At 43.2% G+C, this 23,684-nt stretch overlaps 1 pseudogene; it reads left to right on the top strand.

Annotated features, from left to right (window-relative positions):
- Positions 1–8,937: 8,937 nt before the first annotated feature.
- LOC129136672 (nascent polypeptide-associated complex subunit alpha-like) lies at positions 8,938–11,524 on the top strand (annotated as a pseudogene).
- The last annotated feature ends 12,160 nt before the right edge of the window (positions 11,525–23,684 follow it).

The following is a 23,684-nucleotide window of genomic DNA, read 5'->3' as shown; positions in this document are numbered from 1 at the left end:
GCAAATAGGAAAGAAGCCACAAATGGGGATGGTAGCACAGAGTGTGTGTTGGGTAAACACTAGAGAAACGGGAGAATGTTCTGGGTCTCTGCTTTTTTCATTATAGAAAGGCAGCAAGGGAAGCCGCTGAACAGAATACAAGGCTGTCTGCTTACTAACTCACCCTCACAGGTAATAGAAAATCAAATTCAAGTTCCATTGTGCCCAGGGGCTCTTCACTGATAGATCAGTAATGTGCCTGCCCTGACACTTTAAGACTGGTTACTCTTATGAGGAAACTAAGGCAAGAAGAAACTAAGGCAGAGGAGGTGGGGAGTGGAGCAGGGTCACAAACTGACCTTTGGTTACAAAAGAAAAACAAGACAGTGTTACTAACTGACCAGGGACATGAAAGGTAGTAAACACAGCCAGGGCAAAGTAGAGAGCATGCAAGCTAACCCCATTGCGACAAATACTCACACAATTTGGTGATACGAAATTTCTAGCAAGTTCCTCATTGAGTAAGCTGTTGTCACAAGTATATTTTGAATGGGTTCGTAACAATGTGTATGTGCTTTAGGTGGGCAAGACAGGGGCAAATGAGTTTCATGAATAAATGTGCTACTTGCTTGCCTGAGGTATTAAAATTTAAAATAAAATGCTATCTTCACTCTTGTTTCTGGCACGAACAAATACTTTACTTTTGGCAGTTCTCATCAAAAGTTAAGTGTCACCATTTGGCAATGTCTATCAGAATGAAAACTCACATATCCTCTGATTCTGTAATTCCACTTTAAGGAATTGATTCTGTAGTCCTATTCATACATATGTGCAAAAGTATGTTTGTGGAAGTAAAAAACTGAAAACCACCATTATGTCTATTCAGAAGAGGCTGGGTAAATTATGGGACACTCATATTATGAAATATAGTGCAGCTGTACAGATTTGCAGCAAACTTCACAATATCTGTTAAGTTTCACTGAAGAATGTTAGAGTATATGTAAGGAAGGGGAGGGGAATACACACACACAATACACACACACACACACACACACACATGCACACACACACACACACTAGGGCAGGGGGCCCCAATCCCCAGGCAGCAGACTGGTACTGGTCCATGGCCTATTAAGAACCAGGCCGTACAGCAGAAGGTAATAGTTAAGCGAATGAGCTCTGCCTCCTGTCAGATTAGCGGGCATTAGATTCTCATGGGAGTGTGAACCCTGTTGGGAACTGCCCATGTGAGGGGTCCAGGTTGTGCACTCCTTATGAGAATCTAATTAATGCCTGATGATCTGAGGTGGAACAGTTTCATCCCAAAACTGTCCTCCACCCATGCTGGTCCGTGGAAAAATGGTGTTCCACGAAACTGGTCCCTGGTGACAAAAACGTTGGTGACTGCTGCATTAGGGGACTTCAAAAAGTTTATGGAAAAAATTAAAAGATAAAAATAAAAATATAAAATTATTTCTCAACATAAGCTCCATCAAGTTCAAGACACTTTTGTAAGCAGTGATGGCCATTTAGTGCATCCCTAAAGAACTGAGGGTCCTGGGAATTTAACCATATCAATGTAATCTTTTTTACCTTATTAACTGAAGAAAAATGGGTATTCTTTAAAGATTTCTTAAGATTAGAAAACAAAAAGTCAGAAGGAGTCAAATCAGGATTGTACGTTGGATGTCTAAGGATTTCCCACTGAAACTCACAAAATCGTCCTCGTTTGATGAGATGAATGAACAGGAGTATTGTCACGGTGGAGAAGGACTCTCCGGTGAAGCTTTCCTTGGAGTTTTTCTGCTAAAGTTTTGGCTTTCTCAAAACACCCTCATAAGAAGCAGACGTTATCATTCTTTGGCCTTCCAGAAAGTCAACAGCAAAATGCTTTGAGAATCTCCAAAAATTGTTACCATGACCTTTGCTCTTGACCAGTCTGCTTTTTCTTTGACTGAACCATTTCCACCTCTTGGTAGCCATTGCTCTGATTGGGCTTCATCTTCAGGATTATACTGGTGTTTCATCTCCTATTACAATCCTTCAATGAAATGCTCCAGGATCTCGATCCCACTTTTAAAATTCCATTGAAAGCTCTGCTCTTGTCTGCAGCTGATCTGAGTGCAGTGGTTTTGTTACCTATCCAGTGAAAAGTTTGTTCAACTTTGTCATTCAGAATTTGTGTAAGCTGAACCAATTGAGATGTCTATGGTGTTGGCTATAGTTAGACTTATGCTTATTATGTTTATAATTAGGTTTATGCTCCTAACTGTCAGTCCTCTTTAATTGGGGCACAAACAATATTATTATTATTATTTTTTTGAGACAGGGTCTTGTTCTGTTGCCCAGGTTGGAGTGCAGTAGCACAATAGTGGTTCTCTGCAGGCTGACCTCTGAGGCTCAGGTGATCCTCCCACCTCAGCCTCCCAAGTAACTGGGACTACGGGCCTGTGCCACCACACTCGGCTAATTTTTAAATTTTTTGTAGAGATGGGGGTCTCACTATGTTGCCCAGGTTGGTTTCAAACTCCTGGGCTCAAGTGATCCTCGCACCTTGGCCTCCCAAAGTGTTGGGATTATACGCATGAGCCAACAATACTAACTTTTTCCTCCAAAATGTATGCGAATGGTCTGCTGCTGTGGACTTCATCTTAAACATTGTCTCATCTCTTCTTAAAAGGAATTAGCCATGTGTAAACTGTTGATTTCTTTGGGGCAGTGTCCCCATACACTTTTTGTACAGTTTCAATGATTTCACTGTTCTTCCATGCAAACTTCACCCTAGATTTGAAGTTTGTTCTTGCTTCAATTTTAGCAGAATTCATGTTGCTCTGACAGAGGCGCTTTTCAAACTGAAGTCTTATCCTTCTTACTGCCTCAACTAGATTCTGTTCAGACATGTTATAACAGGTTAGTATGAGTTTATTTTGGTGCAAGAAAAATGAAAATCCATGCATAGTTTTTTCATAATATGCATTTTCCATAAACTTTTTAAAGACCTCTTTTGTGTGTATGCACTTATATATACACAGAGTATTTCTAGGAGGATACCCCAGAAATTTAACACTGGATGTTTCTATGAAAAAGATTGGGAGACTGGGTTCCAGAGGCCGATAGAAGTTTACTTTCCACTCCATATTGTTTTGCCCTGTTTGAAATTTTTATCAGCCAGGTGCATAAATCATTTTTCAAAAAGAATTTTAATGGAAATGTCATTCTTCCCAATTAATTAGGGTTTTGCTGGTGATGGTATCAGTGCCCAGTGAAATCGACTGAAATATATGGTTTGAAAAAAAATGGGTGCCCTTTAAAGATGGACTAAGATTCATGAGCTAAAAGTGGTTTAAAACATTTCGAAAGAAGGCATCTTTCAGCTATGCGTATATTTGGGAAAAGTATTTCGGTAACTAATGAATAATAGAGAACATTGATTTGGGCTGCTATTTTTATGCTAACAATTTGGAGTCCCAGAGAACTGTGTAGAAAGCCCAGCGCTTCTCCCCAGCAAGTGGTGGCTAAAGCCCTTTTATGTTGAAGGGTCACCCTGACTTAAAGCCTAAGAAATCATTAATTGAAAGCTTTCAGCTTCTCTTATATATTCCAACTTCATAGCTCTAAAAAAGTCACCAGTGCCACTTCTCTCTTTGCCTGTGGATGACAGAAGAATGCATGGAAGGATAAACACTCGCTGATGTATTTACATTAAATAATACCCTGCTCATTCCCAGGAGCCAGCAAGGTTGGTGGCCTTTAGAAATCACTGACATGGACCGGGTGCGGTGGCTCACACCTGTAATCCCAGCACTTTGGGAGGCCCAGGCGGGTGGATCACGAGGTCAGGAGTTCGAGACCAGCCTGGTCAACATGGTGAAACCCTGTCTCTACTGAAACTACAAAAATTAGCTGGGCATGGCGGCAATGCTTGTAATCCCAGCTACTGAGGAGGCTGAGGCAGGAGAGTTGCTTGAACTCAGGAGGCATAGGTTGCAGTGAGCCAAGATTGTGCCATTGCGCTCCATCCTGGGTGACAGAGCAAGACTCCGTCCCAAAAATAAATAAATAAATTAATTAATTAAATAAAAATCAGTCACATGACAACAACCTAGCAACTTCCTTCTAAAGTTGGACTCGTGCAGAAAAATGAAAGTACAGAAGAGTGGCCAACACACATTCTTTTTTGAGACCTGCGGCTGAATCAACATTTGGTGTTTTGGGGGAAAGTAAATGACAGCACCCCTTTCATTTAACGTTTTTATTAGCCAGTGTTATCTCTTGTAATGTGGAGTTTATTGTTAATTAACCCATCGTTTATCTATGGCTTCTTTCTTCTCAAACAGACTGTAAGCTCCTTCAGTGCTGGAGCAGTGTCATTCATCCATTTGTTCATTTACGGATCAAATATTTAATGCATAACTACCACATGCATGATGCTTTGCTAAGCCCTTGGGGAGGCAAAGATGAAGACATATTCCTTGCTTTCAAGGTATTCAGTCTTTTAGTCTCTTCTAGTCTCATGGTCTAATAGATAGCCTTATTCAGATTTGTGTCTCCCAAGGTTATGGACAGAGAGGGCTCAAGCAGATGCTTAGTAAATGCTGGTTGGTTGTGAAATTCTCAGACCGTGAACCCACAATGGGGTCATGATACTGTGGGTGTGTATTCAATTTTTGCTGATGAATTTTAGGAAATCACCAGACAGTTTTTCAAGATCTCTTTAATAATAGCTTTTAGAAGTATACTTTCTTTTCTTCTTAGATTAGAAGTTTCTGCACCTGGCAATGGAACCTCTTTTAGGGCTGAAATTGAAGACAACAATTATTCTGACCCAAGAGCTTGGGCTATAAACTTCTTGGGAAGTCGGCCCACTTTTCACACAGACAAATGGCAACTCATGAACAAAGAGGCACAGGAAGAGGGAAAGGGTTCAGGGAAGGTAACATTTCCTGAGTGCCCACACAAGGCCTGGAACGCCACATGCTTCAGTTCATTTACAAACAGCCACTTGAGGAACACAGTGACACTGAGGTGGAGAGAAAGAAATGAGCATTTTGGCAGTGGATGGGGTCTGGGGGTGAGTAGGCGATGGATATATTTGTATGTATGTATGGTGTGCTTTTAATTTAACATTAAATACAGATTTATCAAGCACTCTTCTATTTGCTACGTGCCCAAAGAGGTTTAAGCCACAGTCTGAGCTCTCAAGGAGGCAAATGGTATAAAGAAACATACCCTAAGTTAAATAGCCACCTGAACATGGTATAACATTATAGATTTTACAGTTGCCTGGATCCAGAGGGAACATTTGATCCAGAGTTTCCAGAAATGTTGTCCTCATCTCATTGATAGGATGCAAGATGATTTGGGCATTATACAAACATTTAAAACTTTCATTAGGCATTTATTTTAACATGCATTAGAAAAATCGACAGTGTATCACGCCCTCTGTGGTGGCACACACCTGTAGTCCCAACTACTCGGGAGAATTGCTTGAGCCCAGGCAGGGATTCAAGGCCAGCCTGGACAACATAGCAAGACGCTATCACAATAAATAAATAAATAAATAAAGGAAAAACAAAAATCTGTAGCATATCGGACTCTTGCATACGTGGATATTACTGCTTCCTGTGAGGCTACATATGAAAGTGAATTGATTTAAGGATTATCTAAAGGAAAACATCAAGTTAGTAGCTGAGTATAGGAAAGTGGACTGGAATATGGCAAAGATTCTCTAAGTGTTATTTGAATGACCTGAGTTTGGGAAATTCAGATCAAGTCCAATCTCCAGGATGCAGAGAGAGTAAGTGAGTTGTCCAAGGTCACGAAGCAAGTGGAGATCACAGACCAGAACGCAGCCTCTGCCCCCACATCTTTATTCAATCATTTCTTCCTACTTTGCAGATGCGGAAACTGCAGGCCAAATAACAAATTCTGTCTTTCGAATGCAGTAACTGCCATGAGAATCTGACTGCAAAGTAGAAAGCCTAGAGTTGCCTTCACGAAAAATCAAAGTTAATATTTATATAGAGAGTGCTTACTGTGCATCCCGGTGTTATAAAAATGTCATACATATTAATTTATGTTAATCCCTAAGCCACTCTGTGAGACGTGCTTAGGTATTTCTAGCATCCCTCTTTTTGCATGAAGAAATTAAGGAACAAATAACAATAGCTTTCTTAGATTATAACCTTCAGAGCTGGGATTTGAATCCCCAGGTAGTCCAGCTCCAGAATTTGCCTCCTTAACCATTACACATACAGCTCACCAATAATAAATGGAGAGGTGAAAGGGGCAACTTGTCTACCTGGTGAAATTGTAGATTCTGCTCAGACAATGTATTCCTCCCCTGTTCCTTCCTGCTTCACATTTTTCAATTAATGCCTTGTTCATTCCATGGAAGACATTTTTTCTTCATGCCACCATTTTTGAAATAATTAATTAGCATTAATTAATTAATGTTTTAGAGATGGGGGGTCTCTCTGTTACCCAGGCTGGTCTCGAACTCCTGGGCTCAAGTGATCCTCCTGCTTCAGCCTCCCAAGTAGCTCGGATTACAGGCACCACCTGCAGCGCCCAGCTCACATCATCACTTTTTAATCTGCAGAAACTCAGATTCCACAGAGAGAAATCTGTGACTACCAAGAACAATTCTTTTATAAAAATAAAATTTGTTGGATTTCTATGATAAAAACTGTAAAGAAATAGTCCCATCCCTAAGGTTGAAGAAAGGACAAGAGTCATAGGAAGTGAATGCAGGGAGGGATAATTTTGGGAAATGGTGGGGCCGAGAGTGACACTGGAGAGGAGGCCTGTATTAGGACTGGTCCAGCGCACCACAGGGGGCCACCAGGTGTTGAGAAAGCCCTGCCTGGTGCCCAGCACTTGGCACAGCACCTGGCATAGAGCAGGTGCTCGAAAGCTTTGTTGAATGGATGGAAGTCTGGATGGAAACAGAAGCCAGGCATGGAGGTGGGCGCCAGCACAGTGACTGGAGGTGAGAAGGCGTCGAACACTTGACCTACTGTGTAACTTTGCTCAGGTAAGCCCAAGAGGCAAGCACAGTGCCAAATCTCCCATCAGCAGACAAAGGAGCTGTGAGTAAACCATTCACTGTGCTGCTGCTCTGGCTAGAAAGTTTTGCTTTGGGGAAATCCTTTTCATGTTTGTTACCTATTGGTAGCAGCCCCCGTTCAATCCTCCGACCTACTCTTCCTTAGATGAACCGCCCTCACTCTCCTTCCCTATAGGGTGCCTCAGGGCGGGCCAAGCCCATCTGGGGAGCATCGCCAGCCTCCTGTGTACTGGTGCCAGAGAAAGATCAACCCGTGGCACTTTTCTGTATCTCACCAGCAGGTGCTGACAGCTGAGCCATTCCACGCACCTTCGGAGCAAAGAACTGCCGGAAACCAGGGCCAAGTTCAGAGCCTGAAATTTTTTTCAAAGGCTACAAGGAGAAACCTGGAGGGCCTGATCACACATTACATAAGCCGTATGTGAGCAGAGGATGCCACTGATGCTAGGAACCCAGTGTCTGTCGGAATTGCGCAAGTTTTACGCAGAAGCCCTTAAGTGTTGCAACATGACCCCACATCTTTACCAAAAATGTGAAACATTCACGCAGCACACACTTTAAAAACACTAAAGCTTGTCTCCGCCAGGTGGCTAAGGCTGCTTGATGGGGCTGACAGGAGAGGAGCTTTGCAGGGGGGCCTGACTTACTGTAGCTCTTGGCCCAGGGAGCTGAACACGCAGTACTTTGTACCCCAATAGCCTTGGGCAGCCCAAGCCTCTGATAAAATGTACTTTTCTGTGTGTTTGTTTTTCCTGGCAGTCTCATTTTGGGTTATAAATGGCTCATTATTTCCATCCCATAGATCCATTCTTGCCTCTGTTGCATTCTCTTTCGGCTTTCCAAAATAACCGAAAGGTTGGTAAAATCAACGCTGGCGAACGGCTTGTTCTGACCTTGAGCAGAAGCCGAATTTCCACATTGCTCATGCCATCTACAGTTGCTCCCGTGTCCGAGAGGTTGGCTGGAAAGGCCTCCTGAAAGCAGGGGATATAATTATACTTACACTAAAGCACTTGTTGCCATTAAATGCCAGGAAGTGGCATGGACCTTCCCTTGCTCCTGCCCTGCAACCTTTTTGGAGGACTATTGGGCAATCATCAGAGGTTATAGAGTTGGAACAGCATTCCCCCCAGATAGGTCATTTTCCCTGCAGGACAGCTTGGAGGCAAATTTTATTAAGTATCAAGTAGCTGACCCAAAGCAGTATAAATAGTGAGAGAACATATGACAAACCCAGAAATGAATGTGTTTAAACCCCAGGCTGAAGATATATGATGTGTTTACTGTTATCAGCACCTGCATGAAGATATTTTTGCCCAGTAGCCATCCAGGAAAAGATGAAACATATAAGTGATGTTATTAAGGCTTAATCTTAGAAAAATAATTTTGACCCTACTTTTGGAAGTCAGTGGACCACAGAGTTAATTTGGGGAAGGGTCCTGAGGATAGGTTGGATGTGATTGGCTGTCATAGGAAGTACAGACAGACACTTATAAAACATCCCAAGTTCAGCCAGTTAAGAGCCAGGGGGAAAAAACATGGAACTGTAGTTTACATTGGGTAGGAACTGTAAGCAGTCACTATCAGGCAGAAGGGACTTCCAAGTTGGAATTTTTCGAGAGAGACATGGAGAACATTTTAATTCAGGCCTGTTTTCCTCCATTGTTCCCTACCTTTATTCTAGGACATACCACAGAGTACAAACCATGCTTTAGTGACATTGATCAGGCCACAGATGACTGAGCTATGAGAGGCCATGAGCTTTCCAAGATCAGTTTCCTAAACCAGCTGCTTCTCATCAGTCCGGTCCCCACTGGCCAGAGCTATTGACATCCTGGAAGATAATCCTATATTCCTACAAAGGTAGGAGAAGGTTCTGGGGAGAAATAGCGTAAGTTTTTATTTTTAATTTTTGATTATTATGGGTACATAATACATGTATGTATTCGTGGCAGGGGTACATGTGATGTTCTGATACAGGCATGTGGTGTATAATGATCACATCATGCTAATTGGGGTGTCCATCACCTCAAGCACTTATTATGTCTTTTTGTTAGGAACATTCCAGTTCTACTCTTTTAGTTTCATTTTTGTTTGTTTTTGTTTGTTTTTGAGAGGCAGGGTCTTGCTCTGTTGCCCAGGCTGGAGGGCAGTGGCAAGATCACTGCTCACCGCAGCCTTGACTTCCTGGGCTCAAGTGATTCTCTGGCCTCAGCTTCCCATGTAGTTCTATTAATAGAACTAAGACAAAAAGGGTCATAGGCTTTCAGAGGCCACAGTGACCACAAGAGGCTGATGCACCACCATGCCTGGCTAATTTTTGAGTTTTTCCAAGAGAAGAGGTCTCCCTATGGTGCCCAAACTGGTCTCGAACTCCTGGGCTCAAGTGATCCTCCTACCTCGGCCTTCCAAAGTGCTGGGATTACAAGCGTGAGCCACATATACAGTCTAGCAATTTTAAAATAGACAGTAAATTATTGTTGACTGTTGTTGCCCTGTTGTGCTGTCAAATACTAGATCTTATTTAACTATATTTTTGCACTCATTAACCATTCCCATTTTCCCCCTTGCTTCCTGCTACCCTTCCCAGCCTCTGGTCACCATCATTCTACTCTCTATCTCCATGAGTTCAGTTGTTATAATTTTTGGCTTCCCCATATGAGTGAGGACATTTGAAATTGGTCTTTCTACGAGGAATGGCATGAGTTTGACATAGAATGCAATTTGTTGAAGCACTCAGAGTTAGCAAATTTCCAACGCATCCCTGGCCCTGCCTACAGCCTGCAGCTTCCCGTATGCCTTGTAAAGGGAGACTTCTGCTTCTACCAGCTCTAAGTTCTAAAAGTGTTTTTAAGAGTGGCAATATTGTGTGTTTAACCCTTTGAAGAAGACAGTAGCCACCTGAATACATCAGTTCTTACATGTTAATTAAAAATCAGTAATCTTTACTTTGTATCTATTAATAGAACTAAGACAAAAAGGGCCATAGGCTTTCAGAGGTCACAGTGACCACAAGAGGCTGATGCAGTCAAGAAATTCTTCACAGAGGGCATGGGGCATGTATGTAGCTCTGTCACTTTTTTCCAGAACCACCCTCACTCCTGCAAAGACTGTTGGCTCCTTACCCAGTATTCACTCTTCATGTCTTCCTTGGTAGAATAACAGCAGTGTGGGAAAGTGCCTGGCTAAAAGGCTACATTTTCCAGCTTCCTTCACAGTAGGGGTGACTAATGAAATCCCAGGAGATGTTGGGTGGTCAGGGTTGCCAGATCAAATAAGGAACACTTAGTTAAATTAGAATTTCAGTCAATAATGAACATTTTATTGTTGTTGTCGTTGTTGTTGAGATAGAGTCTCATTGTGTCACCCAGACTAGAGTGCACTGGTGCCATCTTGGCTCACTGCAAGCTCCGCCTCCTGGGTTCAAGCAATTCTCCTGCCTTGACCTCCTGAGTAGCAGGGATTACAGGTGTGCACCACCACACCTGGCTAATTTTTGTATTTTTAGTAGAGACAGGGTTTTGCCATTGTTGGCCGGGCTGGTCTCAAACTTCTGGCCTCAAATGATCCACCCACATTGGCCTCCCAAAGTGCTGGGATTACAGGCATGAGCCACCTTGCCTGGCCTACCCCTTTTGTCCTTTTTCCCATTTTCTTTTCTGGGATATGGATGTGATGCCTAGGGCTCCAGCCTCCTTCTTGGCTCATGAGGTTAAGGATGGCAGATACAAAAGACAGAGGACTGCATACCTTCAGACTTTCTTATGTGTGATAGTAACCACTGATTTTCTTTAGCTGCTTGATGTATCTCTGTGATTTGCATCCAATTGCTCTTCCTAACTGGTATAGCCATAATAAAGGGTGCATTGTGGTGGCAGCAGCTGAAATTGTTGAAGAACCAGTCAGTAAAGCAAAACAGAGTTGGAGTGAAAAGAAGGCACAGAAGGCTATGTCCAAACTGGGTCTTTGACAGGTTATAGGGGTTACTAGAGTCACTATCTGGAAATCTAAGAATATCCTCTTTGTCATCACGAAACCAGATGTCTACAAGAGCCCTGCTTTGGATACCTATATCGTTTTGGGGGAAGCCAAGATTGAAGATTTATCTCAGCAAGCACAAGTAGCAACTGCTGCGAAATTCAAAGTTCAGGGTGAAGCTGTCTTAAATGTTCAAGAAAACACACAGCCTCCAACTGTACAAAAGGAGAGTGAAGAGGATGAGGTTGATGAAACAGGTGTAGAAGTTAAGGACATAGAATTGGTCATGTCACAAGGGAATGTGTCCAGAGCAAAGGCAGTTGGAGCCTGGAAGAACAAAGTAGAAATATTGTAAATGCTATTATGGAATTAACAGTGTAACCATCTGAAAGCAACTTTTATTGGTGTCTCAAATGAGTGACTGCAGCTTGGTTTGAAATTTGTGCTGCTTCTATCATAAATAAAGTTATGGCTTCTTGTTGGATGAAAAAAAGAAAAGAGTGCATTGTTATTTTTGATATTTTGGTTCAGTCTGTATACCATGTGTCATTTTGCCTTTGCCTTTTGTGTGTAATAAACCATTCTACTTTTTTTTTTTTTTTTTTTTTGAGATGGAGTCTTGCTCTGTTGCCCAGGCTGGAGTGCAGTGGTGTGATCTTGGCTCACTGCAACCTCCACCTCCCAGCTTCAAGCAATTCTGCCTCAGCCTCCCGAGTAGCTGGGATTACAGGTGTGTACCACCATGCCTGGCTAATTTTTTTGTATTTTTGGTGGAGACAGGGTTTCACCATGTTAGCCCGGCTGGTCTCGAATTCCTGACCTCAAGTGATCCGCCCGCCTCGGCCTCCCAAAGTGCTGGGATTACAGGCATGAGCCACTGCACCCAGCCCTAATTTTTGTATTTTTAATAGAGATGGGGTTTCACCATGTTGGCCAGGCTGGTCTCAAACTCCTGACCTCAAATAAGGCCGCCCGCCTCGGCCTCCCAAAGTGCCTGGATTGCAGGCATGAACCACCATGCCCGGCCTTTATTTTCACTTACTATATTTTTCTAAGGACTCTGAGAAAAGTGGATAGTGTTCCCTACGTTCATTGAAATGGTAGCTCTTAACATGAACTTCTACATGGTGTTATTACCTGACTACTTTGCAAATTGCATTTAGGTATTTTGAGTAATTGCTTCAGATAATTAATAATAATAATACTTATTAAGCAGAATAGTTCCTATCTCTGCACAGAGATTTGTTCTGAAAACTCAAGTCCCGTGAAACGGTACTCTGAAACCCCAGAATCATATTTCAAAACAGTTTTGACAACTGTCTTATATGTTGTAAAGATTAGCTAAGGAGAGTCATGTGCACAGGAAAAGCTAATTTGCAAAGCACATCAATAATTCAGGAATGATGTAAAACCTAACTCCTTTAGCCTTGTTAGCAAGTCGACTGCTTTGAGTGTCCACTGTGAGGCATTCTGGGAAATGAAAGGGGTCACAGAATTGGCCTCCTTGCAAATGAGCTCAAGCTAACTGGACTAGCCGGTCTAGGAAAGAGAAGTTACCTGGGCTAGGAACTGTATGGATACCGGCCTCCCTTTCTACAGTGGAATCTTTTGAAGGTTAAGCAACAGTAAATAATCAACTAAGAATTTCTCAGAGTTGCTGCATTTACCTTCCTCTGCTTTTTTCTTTTTCCTTTGCCCATGAAGATGAAGCAACTTTGGAATGAGAGCAATATTTCCTTTTAGGACTCCCTGCTTCAGACATGCAGAGAACAAGCTCAGGCCTGGCCTGGCTGGCAGAGACTGGGCTTCAGGTATGGGTGAGGGATGGTGAGTTAGAATTTAACAGAAGGGGAGGAGAAGAAAACTCATTTGATTTTGTAAGTTTCCACACAGGCCTTTCAGCAACATCTATCAGCAAAAGAGAGGCAACAGAATCTTGCACCTTGAAAGTCACTGGGGGCAAAGAGGGTCCGGGAGTCAGCTCCTGGAATATCAGCTATATTACAAAAAAGAAATAAGTAATGCAAAGGAAAAAGCAATACACATATGTAGAGAGACTGATCTAGAAGATCTGGCCTTGGTATCTGGGGATTGGTAATGATGTCATGGTGGTTAGCTCAGACGAGATGATGGATGAGTCCACTTGTATGCATCTGTATTACAAACGCAAATAAAACTTGGAATGATGTGAGTTGGCAGAAAAAACAAAGTCAATCTGTTCATTAGTGTTCTCTTCACAATGTGAAGGGGGAAAAGAGCTATTTTTTTGTGTCCAGGGAATATTGAGTTATATATAATATTCATTCAGCAAACATTTATTGAGTAATGACTGTTTGCCAGGCACTATGCTAGATGCTGAGAATGCAAGAATTGTACAAAGCCCCTCCATTGCCCACTCTCGGTAAGAGGACAGCCAGAGCCAGTCACCTTTTTTGTACTATGTTTCTCTTAAGGTAAGGACAATCACGGCTCAAAACAAAAGAGCTTATCACATGTTGATAGGCAAGTTTGCAATAATTCTTTTTCTTTGTAATGGTTTTATTACAAGCCCTGTAGTAAAACTTGGAAGATCTTTTTATGTTAGAAATCTCTCCTCTGCTACTGAATACTAAAGACTTTAGTCAAGTCCTTTAATTTCTCTGGGACTAAGTTTAAACATTTATAAAATCAGGTAATAGAAAGTAAAACTAGACTGATTTAATGAATCCTGGCTTAGGACAAGCAATAAGAGGAGGTTGAGGGCAGACAGCCACTTGCTAGACACTTACAAACAGTAGGACTTCAGACTCCTTAGCTCTCAAAGTCTCTTAAAGTCTTGGTTTCTTCATTTGAGAAATGGGGATAATGCAATTCTTGTTGGGAGGGTGAAATAGATTAAGATAATGAACTTGGTTCAATGCAGGGCACAATAAGAATCCCCCCGTGAATGTCGCTGTTTTTATCCTACCCTGAAACTATTTGAATCTTTTCAAATCAATTCTTTGTTTGTATGAATGGATACTGCATGTATATATGCCTCTCTTACATCACTGACCTCTCAGGAAGCAGTTAATTGGGAAATTGCAACATACTGGGGGCATAAACATGGAATGGGTTCACTTCTTGGTCCCTAAAATCAGCACTTATTTTTTTTTTTGTGAGATGGAGTCTGGCTCTGTCGCTCAGGCTGGAGTGCACTGGCGTGATCTTGGTTCACTGCAACCTCCACCTCCCGGGTTCAAGCGATTGTCCTGCCTCAGCCTCCCGAGTAGTTGGGACTACAGGCACCCACTACCACGCCTGGCTAAATTTTGTATTTTTAGTAGAGATGGGGTTTCGCCATGTTGGTCAGGCTGATCTCAAACTCCTGACCTCAAGATATCCACCCTCCTTGGCCTCCCAGAGTGCTGGGATTACAGACGTGAGCCGCCGTGCCTGGCCCCTAATCAGCACTTTCAATGGTGCTATGTCTAATCCCTTTTTCTGTCCAACAACATCTAGGGCAGATTGTAGAAATTTGCCGTTTTAAAAAATAGGTCTGCATAGTTTAAATCTCATTCTGGTTCACAGCTTCTCTCTTCCACTCCACCCTTTCTTACGCTCTTTCAGTGTGTCAAGTAGGGAGGAGGGGAAGAAGAAGGGATCAGTGTCTCTCAGCTGCCTGCTCACATCTGCAGTCCTTTCACGATGTTGATGCTGTGCCACAGCCTTACTCTGTTGGCTTGTGGGTGCTCCCATGTAGCAGGTACCCAAAGGCTGGCGGCATGCTGTGGGTCTTTGGAAGGCCCCGGGGGGCTTCCTGGCTCTACACTTCAGTAACCTGGAAGATTACTGAATCATCAGAGATTTGGCTCTCTGGATGGGCTTCCTTTACCCCCTCAGCTCCTGCCATAGCTGCTACCCTCACAACCTGTTTTAATATGGCTCTGTCTCTCTAGTATCTACTGACTTGTCTCTAGGCTTATGTGTAGTTTTCTTGGCATTTTGAGATGTGTTACAAGAAGGCATATATCTCAAAAGTGATACGTGCTTTTCTTTCGAGCAGTAATTGTCACTATCTTAGAATCATTGTACAAGTTTGCCCTTAGATACTTATAATGTAAGCAAATCATTCCCATGATATTTCCTTCCTTTTCCATTTCTGGGCCACCCTCACACTGGTCATCATTCACATACTTTTCTGGGTTCCCTCACTTGGCATGAAGCCTTGTCCACAGTGGGCCCCTGCTGGAGTGCATTTTTTGTCTTCTCAACTGCATCATGAATACCTCCAGACAAGGACTGGGCCATCTACCACTCTACTTCCATACAGGATAGCACCCATTGCACCCCATCACTGTCTGTAGGTCACAGGATCCATTCCACAAACCCAACAAAGACTGTGAGTGCCTCCCTACCTGTGCAAGGCACTGGTGGTGGCACTCAAGAAATTGCCACTCCCCTAGATGTGGTGGGCAGAGAGAACTGAGGGGAGATGGTGACACCTTCCGCTCTTGCACTAAGGGATCCCGTCTTCTATGATTCCTCTTTCCCCAGTCTGATGTTAGGAGGGAAAGAGGATAAGAACAGAAGCTAGTACAGTAAAAGTCAAGACCTGAGAGGATAGCATCCTAGCATTTATTTGACAAGGGTTTCCTTCTTACTCTGAGGTGTTCAAGCAGCGCCCCCAACTCTGGCTGTGTGGTGACTTCTATGGCATGCACTTTTTTGTTTTACTTCACTGTTGAATTTCTTACCCCACTGTTGGTTGATTATCTCAGTTGGTTATCTGCCGCTAATAAGACCAAGGCTTTCCTTCCCATTTCCATAGAGATCAAGCCAAAGTCCTCCCTTCGTGTCAATGTCCCGCCTCCTGAGTTGGCTCTGATGACTGGCCGGCCCCACCACCTCTGCCTCACTCCTGGCCACGATTAGTTTTTCTAATATAAATATCCAATCTTTTATTTTCTCTGTTGACATATTTTTAAAAGTATGCAAGAGATTAAAAATGTGATGTTCCCTTTTTATCAGATTCTTAAAGAATCTGTCATTCATACTATGAAACTTTTAGTTTCATAAAAGTTTCAGGGCATAGTGGCTCACACCTGTAATCCTAGCACTTTGGGAGGCTGAGATGGAAGGATAGCTTGAGCTGGAGTTTAAAACCAATATAGTCAACATAGTGTGACTCCTGTCTCTACAAAAGACAAAAATTAGCTGGGCATGGTATCTGTATTTCCAGCCAGTTGGGAGGCTGCGGAGGAGCTCATGGCTTGAGCTCAGGTGTTTGAGGCTGCAGTGAGTTATAATTGCAACACTGCACTCCAACCTGGTTGATAGGGTGAGACTCTGCATCTACAAAAAAAAAAAATTTTTTTTAATTAGCTGGGTGTGGTGATGGGTACATGTAGTCCCACCTATGCAGGAGGCTGAGATGGGAGGATCACTTGAGTCCAGGAATTTGAGGTTGCAGTGAGCTATCATTGCACCAATGAACTCCAACCAAGGTGACAGACTCTGTCTCAACTAAAAACAAAAGAAAAGAAAAACAAGGATGGTTTAGTATACGTAAACACTTTGTTTTGAATACATATATTCAATAAGGGCATTTTCATTTAAAACTTATTAAAGAGTTCCTACTCTGATAGAAATAAGAACCCATTTGTTCATCCCGTTGTGGATGTGTGTTAAATGCATTCTAGAACAATAATGTGTCCTTTCATTTTAGGGAGTATTTAGCACATCCATAAAATTTTTAACTTAAAAAGAATTACAAGCCTGGTGCAGTGGCTCACGCCTGTGATACCAACATTTTGGGAGACTGACACAAGAGGGTTGCTTAAGCCCAGGAGTTTGAGACCCTGTCTCTACAAAAAATAACCAGGTGGTGCATTCCTGTAGTCCCAGCAACTCAGGAGGCTGAAGCAGGAGGATTACTTGAGCACAGAAGTGTGAGGCTGCAGGGAGCTATGATGGTGCCACCGCACTCCTGCCTGGGTAACAGAGCAAGACCTCATCTCTTGAAAAAGATAAATTGGCAATTACAGCATAACTTACATAAAGCACACAAATTTTAAGTGTTTAGCTTAATGAATTTTTACATATGCATCCATCTATATGCTAGTAAGTATGCATATTTAAAGTATGTTTTCTTTGAACATACAACCGTCTGTTTATTATGTCTGTTTTCATTTCTACTTTATAACTCTTTTTTAAAAAGTTCTTATTTCTATCAGAACAATGGGTGAGAATACGGAGAAGAGAATGAATACTACTGACTGAGTGCTACTCTGTGTCAGATACCTATTATGCTTCTCAGAGAGACTATCTGATTTAGTATTTAGACAAACATCATGGGGGCCACTCATGTTATCTGTGTACTAAAGATAAGGAAATTGGGTTTTAAGATGGCTAAATAATTTGTTTTCAGTCATACTGTTAGAATTCGACATGAGGTCTCTTTGGTACCAAAATTTTATTCTTTCTGTTAGACAATTACAAAGAAGCTATGATATACTCTCTTGTCTTGGGTGGCCCTGAAAGCAGAGCCTGAGATATTTTATTTGAAAAGTGATCTCAGAGGCTGGGCGTGGTGGCTCATGCCTGTAATCCCAGTGCTTTGGGAGGCCAAAGCAGGCAGATCACTGGAGGTCAGGAGTTTGGGACCAGCCTGATCAACATGGTGAAACCTTGTCTCTACTAAAAACACAAAACATTTGCCGGACATGGTGGTGGGTACCTGTAATCCCAGCTACTCAGGAGGCTGAGGCAGGAGAACTGCTTGAATCCAGGAGGTGAAGGTTGCAGTGAGCTGAGATCGGGCCACTGCACTCCAGCCTAGGCAACAGAACGAGACTCTGTCTCAAAAAAAAAAAAAAAAAAATCAGTGATTCCAGAGAAGAGGAGTGGGGAGCAAGGGATGTGAGACAGGGAAGGAGGAAAAGCCCAAAAGAGGATGAGTTACTGGTTTGGCCACAGCTACAGACAACTCCTCTTCTATCTCACTGGAACCTTCTGAGCAGCCTTATGAATTGTGTCTCAAAAATGCATGCCTGGGCCGGGCGTGGTGGCTCACGCCTGTAATCCCAGCACTTTGGGAGACCAAGGTGGGTGGATCACGAGGTCAGGGGTTGGAGACCAGCCTGACCAACATGGTGAAACTCCGTCTATACTAAAAATACAAAAATTAGCTGGGCGTGGTGGTGGGCGCCTGTAATCCCAGCTACTCAGGAGGCTGAGGCAGGAGAATTGCTTGAACCCAGGAGGCGAAGGTTACAGTGAGCCGAGATCACGCCATTGCACTCCAGCCTAGGCGACAGAGCGAGACTCCATCTCAAAAAAAAAAAAAAAAAAAAAAAAAAAACCATGCCTGGAAGACAAAAGGAGGAACTACCTAGCCATTAACTCCTGTCATCTATTGGCCCAAGATGGTCCCAACAGCCTTAGCCACCCTCTTACTTCTGGGTTATAACGTTTGGGTGCCAAGCAGGTTCCCCTAGATATACTGCACCTTGGCATGAGAGAAGACCTGGTACAGGAAGCAAGAGGTATGTGGTGGGGACCCAGACAAGATGAGATTACACTCATGTGAAGCTGGACAAAGGCTACATGGAGCGCAATACTGCAGCAGTGGCTGCACTTGGAGGTGGGGCTGAGAGGATGTGAAGTGGTACATGAGAGGTATCCCGTACACATACCAAGAACGCTTTAGTAATATAGACCCAGATTGGGAAACAGTTTTCTAGTAACACACCTCTTCTTATTGCAGAGATTTCAACCTGAACCTATTCTTCTGCTGGTGTTTCTCTTTAGGCATCAGGCATGTTTGGCAAATTAATGGGGCAGACTTGAGAAAATCTATTTGTGTGTATCCATATGCATGAGTTCTTTGCTCTTTTCCTGAAGGAAGGGAAAACTGAGTTTTATATACAAAAGCCTAGAAAGAGCTATGGGAGAAATGGAAGGGCCAGATGGCAGCTATCCCATGACAAAGTCTGAACTCTATGGAAGAAAAGGCTCAGGCAGAAAGAGTAGGATCTGTTTTATGAAGGTTCTAACACACTGCCATTCAGCAGTACAAACTGTTTTTTTTTTTTTTTGAGACGGAGTTTCACTCTGTCACCCAGGCTGGAGTTTAGTGGTGTGATCTCGGCTCACTGCAAGCTCAGCCTCCTGAGTTCACGCCATTCTCCTGCCTTAGCGTCCCGAGTAGCTGGGACTGCGGGCGCCCACCACCATGCCCGGCTAATTTTTTGTATTTTTAGTAGAGATGGGGTTTCACCATATTAGCCAGGGTGGTCTCAATCTCCTGATCTCGTGATCCACCTGCCTTGCCCTCCCAAAGTGCTGGGATTACAGGAGTGAGCCACTGCACCTGGCCAGTGGTACAAACTCTTTCAGGGCCCAGGTGGCAAAGTGTGCTAAAGAAGTAGGGGAACTGGGCATTCTTCCCACTTCTTCATGGTTCTGCAGAGAAGATCAAATGTTTATAACGCAATAAACACAGTTTGGGTGCTTCCATGAATTCTGTTCCATGTGGTCTGATTACCCTGTATATTTAGAGACTAAGGAAGTTTTTATAAGAACGTTAGCAGCTGTCATAATTGGGATTGGCCAGTGCGGGGTGGAGTGGGACTCAGAGACTGAACCAGCCTTCAGAGATGGTGCAGGGGTGGTCCAACCAGTAGAGATAGGAAGAAGTCTCGGCAAGTGGGTAGAGCTCAGGGTCCAGTTGCAGATAGCTCTAGTACAGACAGCTGCCATTCAAAGAAAGAGTGGAGACCCAGCCATAGGAACTTGGTAAGGGGATTATATCAGGAGAGAAGAAAATAATATTCTAGGCCTGGAAGAGATAGCATACAGAGTTGGAATCCAATATGTAGCTCAGGAAGGCATGGAGGGGGGAGCCAAATATAATCTAAAACAGATGTAATTATAAGGCAACTAGGGCAGAATCCAGTTACTAAAAATAACCAGCCTTGAGACTGACTGGCCTAAGTCTCCATTCAGTTCCTCTGCTGGGGATACGTCTGAAAGGTAGAGAATGGCTTCTAGCTAAACAGGCAAGCACGCAGCAGCAGCAGGGGTGCGAGTCAAACACGTCTCCACAGGTGCTTATCAATAAGCTCCATGCGTCTGGATCCACTGACAAGGAAGCAGGACCCAAATGATTAAACCCTGTTTGCAACAGTCCTTCTAAGAGAAGACTTCTGGTTTTTTTGTTTTGTTTTGTTTTGTTTTCTGTCTAGCATGCCTTCTCCTCTTCTTCGGCTAACGGAACTACTTTTTTATGGGGAATCCCCCACTTTCCAGAGAAGTTAGCATGTGATCTAAGTTCAGTCAATCAGATAAATCTATTCCTTTGGAATGGTAAGAGGCAGAAAACCCTAGAAAAGCCAATCAGATTCTTCCTTGAGATTTGATGTTTAAATGCAGAGAGAGAGATAGAAAGGCTCTTTTTTCAGTATTGGATCACAAGCTTGTAAAGATGATATAGACCAGAGTTGCTTTCTGTCACCTTTCCTGGATACCTGGGGAAAGCCATCCATAGTGAGAGACAATGAATCTAACATTAAGAGAGAATCAAAAATGAAGAGAGATAAGAGATGGATGGAAAGAGACAGAGTCCTGAGGACATTACTTGGACCCCGAATCCAGCCATGGCTGAAGCCAAAGCTATCCTGCTCTTTCATGAGCCAATACATTCTGCTTTGCTTAAGCTGGTCTCGGCCCAACTTCAAGTGGGTTTTGCAACTTGCAATGTAAGGAAATTGGACAAACGCATTTGCTTATTTACTGCCTCCATCCACAGCTAATCTGAAATTTAGAGTTGGTACTGACAATACTCACCTCAATCCTGGCCTCCATTGCTCTTCACAAAGACACACTGGCCACTGCGGTGAGCAGACGGCCACTGCTCTCTGCCTGGCAGAAGCCTCAGTGATATTAGATTTGAGTCTTTGCCCACCACTACTTTTGACATACGCTTGTTCTTTGGAGCTCACCCCTTCCTCTTTCATATGGTCTTTTCAGACTGTGGATGAAATCTTCAGCCTTTTCCACTTTGTATCAAACTTACAATTGAAGTCCTGACCAGCCGGGTGCGGTGGCTCACGCCTGTAATCCTAGCAATTTGGGAGGCCGAGGGGGGCGGATCATGAGGTCAGGAGATCGAGACCATCCTGGCTAACACAGTGAAACCCTGTCTCTACTAAAAATACAAAAAAAAAAAAAAAAAAATTAGCCTGGCATTGTAGCGGGCACCTGTAGTCTTCGCTACTCGGGAGGCTGAGGCAGGAGAATGGCGTGAACCTGGGAGGCAGAGCTAGCAGTGAGCTGAGATTGCACCACTGCACTCCAACCTGGGTGACAGAGCAAGACTCCATCTCAAACAAAAAAAAAAAAAAGAAAAAAAAGAAAAAGAAATCCTGACCTTTCTTCTGAAAGTAGATGCCTGTTTTAAATTTCTATTTGAGAATTCCATGATCACCTCACACTCAACAAGTCTGAAACAGAACTCAGCAGTGTTCTGGTGCTGACGATGGCACCAGCATTGTGCCTGTCATCTGTTCTAAAGGAGCTCAGGACATGCCACCCCAAAATAGGCCACTTTGGCAGATTGATGACTTTGAGCTGAAGGCACTTGAAAAACAGCAGATGCAGGAAGGGCTTTCTGACCACCCCTCCCCTCCACATTTTTTTTTAACCTAAACAGGCCATAAAATTTCCCATGAGAAAAGTGTCTACCCTGAACCAGCAAGAGAAGAACATTCCTTACAGAATCATGGTGTGGAGAAGAAAAGAGAGAAAGAGACAGAGAGAGAGAGGAACATTCTTATCACCAGGCACTGGGAATCAATGCTGAAATGGATCTGGACAAACAAAGTTACCAAAATAACCCTTATTTTCCTCTGGTTCTTTCTACTATGTATCTTAGTCACTTCCTCACAATTTGCTGTCCCTGGCCAACACCCTTTTGTCTTGTTATTTCTTCACAGATTAATAGTTTCTTTGTCTAAAAGGCACAAAAACACTAGGCACGGTGGCTCACAGCTGTTATCCCAGCACCTTGGGAAGCTGAGATGGGAGGTTTGCTTGAGACCATGAGACTGGGGCTGCAGTGAGCTGTGTTCACACCACTGCACTCCAGGCTGGGCAAACAGAGCAAGAATCTTTCTGTCTGGTCAATTTTTCAGACCTTCATTCTCTTGTGAAGGTCCCTGTTTATGTGTAAAAATTGTAATTAAACTTGTATGCTTTTCTCCTGTCAATCTGTCATATATCAGTTTAATTCTTAGGCCCAGTTGGAAGAGGGCCTAAATGGGAAGAGGAGACTTTTTCTTTCCTCCTCAACAGCTCCTTCAGTCCCCCAATTGTTTGTGCCACCTTTCTTTTCCTCATCCTCCTCATACTAAATCATGAAGCTCACTCAATTTCCTTCATGTCTGCATGATCCCGGAGCTGCATGTGGTTCTAAAGGTGGGTAGAAAACTGGACAGGGCATGACCCCTGACTTGAAGAGTTTGCATTCTAGTAGAGGAACTATGAAATCAGAATGTGCTTTGTGCTACAGCAGGGGCAGCAGCAGAAGGACTAAGGGGACTAACACAAGATAGGGGTCATGCCAGCTACGGGAGATCAGGGAAGAGTCATGGAAGAATTTCAACAGTCCATGAAGGCAAAAGGACATTATGAAAATAAAAAAGGGAGCCAAGAGAACAATTGATTGAAGTGCACTTGGAATGAGGATGATATGGTTTGGCTGTGTCCCCACCCAAATCTTATTTTGAATTGTAGCTCCCATAATTCCACGTGTCACGGGAGGGACCCAATGGGAGGTAATTTAATCATAGGGGTGGGTCTTTCCCATGCTGTTCTCATGATAGTGAATAAGTCTTATGAGATCTGATGGTTTTATAAAGGGGAGTTCCCCTGCACGCGCTCTTTTGCCTGCCATCATGTAAGATGTGCCATTTGCCTTCCGCCGTGATTGTGAGGCCTCCCCAGCCACGTGGAACTGTGAGTCCATTAAACCTCTTTTTCTTTATAAATTAACCAGTTTCAGGTATGTTTTTATCAGCAGTGTGAAAATGGACTAATGCAGAGGACTTCTGTTTGCTGGTGCATAGGAGTGGCTGGGGAAAGTGCTGGGAGACGGTGCTGGGTGGGTTGGGATCGACACTGTGGATTGATTATGTAAAAGTCATTCACAGCCCTCTTTTTTTCTTGTTTGCCCATATTACAGAGTTTCAGAAAACTGAAACATTAGCTTCTCCAGCTTTCCCTGCAGCTACGCATGACTGAGTTCTAGCCAAAGAGAGTAAGGAGGGTACAATGGGTGGAAATCATGGGAAAGTAGTTCAGTGGACAGGATGTGCTAGCGTGCTCACCTCCTCCTTCTTCCTATTTGAGAATGCACAAGAATACTCATGAATACAGCTGCCATCCTGGCATTATGAAACCCCCAGGAATCGGGGTATGTTTGTAGAATGGCAGAGGAGAAAGACAGAAAGAACCTGGTTCCTTGATGACATCATCTGGCTATTGTGAAGTCCTGAAATTCTTTTTCCCACACTTGTTGTGCATGACAAACAAAAATCCCTATATGAGAAGTCACTGTTAATCAGGTTTTCTATTGCTTGCAGCACTGAATGCCATTCTAAAGAAAAGGAAGTTTATACTATAAGCCCTTACATGAAGG

Source organism: Pan troglodytes, chromosome 10, assembly GCF_028858775.2.
Source record: "Pan troglodytes isolate AG18354 chromosome 10, NHGRI_mPanTro3-v2.0_pri, whole genome shotgun sequence".
Taxonomy (NCBI): Eukaryota; Metazoa; Chordata; class Mammalia; order Primates; family Hominidae; genus Pan; species Pan troglodytes.
This window is presented reverse-complemented; position numbering and strand designations above follow the sequence as displayed.